Consider the following 1,507-nt stretch of genomic DNA (forward strand, 5'->3'; position numbering starts at 1 on the left):
GGGGTGGCCAAACTGCGGCTCCCGGCAGGGCAGCTGGGGAAGCGAAGGGGAGGCATACTTTTTCTCCCTCCCTCCTATCTATTTGCTTTCTTTGTCTCTCTCTCTCTTTCCAGCTCTTTCATTATTTCTTTCCACCTCTTTCTCTCTCTCTCTCTTAAACAAATAAATATCATTAGCAAACAAATAAATATCATTTTCAATATCTGTTATTACCCCTTTTGTTTTTATTTTTTGGCAGTGTCATTTAATGCTCACAAAAAGCAACTGTGCATATTTAAAAAAAATAAAAACGTGCGTATAATATTTGTTTGTGTTTTGCCGCTCTTAAACATCTGATATTTATCCTGTGTGGCTCTTACGCTGAGCAAGTTTGGCCACCCCTGGTCTAGCGTGACACCCCTTGGGCAGGGATGCTGCTATCGAAATGTCTCTCTCTCACGGACACCGCCAGGACCCCAATGGTGAGGTCTGCAAAGAGACACCTCTAAAGATGGGCTTAATGTACAGGAACGTTTACGTGGGATATGATGATCCTTTTAAGAGTCTTCTTCATGCTCCAGTTCCAAACATAATTAAGTGCAATCAGACAGGATTAAAAGGAAACATTGACGGTGCTTCCCCAAACTCCCTCTAACAGCCACAAGGACGCTTGAAGCTTCCTGATGCTGAATCAGACCCTCGGTCCATCGAGGTCAGTCTTGTCTACTCAGACTGGCAGCGTCTCTCCGGGGTCTCAGGCGGAGGTCTTTGACATCACCTGCTCCCTGATCCTTTTGAATGGAGATGCCAGGGATTGAACCTGGGGCCTTCTGCATTCCAAGCAGATGCTCTGCCACTGAACCACGGCTCCTCCTCTCCCCTCTACTTTCATTAAATGGGAGGTTTTCAGTGGAGTTTTGAAGAAGGCAGATGAAGATGATATTGAACTCTCTCTCTCTGAGCATGAACCCATGAAGCTGCATCATACTGAATCAGACCATCGGTCCATCGAGGTCAGTATTATCCACTCAGACTGGCACCAGGGTCTCAGGTTGTGCATCTTTCACATCCCTACTACCGGATTCTTCCAGCTGGAGATGCCAGGGATTGAACCTGGGACCTTCTGCTTGCCAAGCAGATGTTCTGCCACTGAGCCATAACCCAAAGCCCCTCTCATTTTTTTTCTTCTGCCATAAACACTGTTTTTGTTTATGCTCCCCAGAATGGAATTGTTAAGTCACTCGCTTAACAAAGTAGTCGGAGCGGAGGTCGATTCGGGGGAAATCGCGGGGGATCGCCATTCCCCCAGGTGAGGTGTGGGGGGCGGGGCACATGATGAAGCCCCGCCCCCTGCTTACGGCTGCCCCATTTCCGGCCCTCATTCAGCCAGGAGGAGTCAGGAGAAGTGGGAGGGTAAGTTGCTTCCTCCCTGCCTCTCCCCACCCCTGCCTGCCTGGGGCCAGGGAGGGCCTTGGCGGGGCTTCCTCACACTCCTGCCGGCCTTGCAGGTCCACCGCCGGGCCCCTGA

The 1,507-nt window shown here is 50.0% G+C and overlaps 1 non-coding gene across 1 annotated transcript; it reads right to left on the reverse strand.

The window, feature by feature from the left end:
• Positions 1-778: 778 nt before the first annotated feature.
• Positions 779-850, reverse strand: TRNAS-GGA. Its single transcript has one exon. It is a non-coding gene; the product is annotated as a tRNA-Ser (tRNA).
• Positions 851-1,507: the final 657 nt, after the last annotated feature.

The sequence above is a fragment of the Gekko japonicus genome, unplaced genomic scaffold, assembly GCF_001447785.1.
Source record: "Gekko japonicus isolate JY-2015 unplaced genomic scaffold, Gekko_japonicus_V1.1 scaffold356, whole genome shotgun sequence".
Taxonomy (NCBI): domain Eukaryota; kingdom Metazoa; phylum Chordata; class Lepidosauria; order Squamata; family Gekkonidae; genus Gekko; species Gekko japonicus.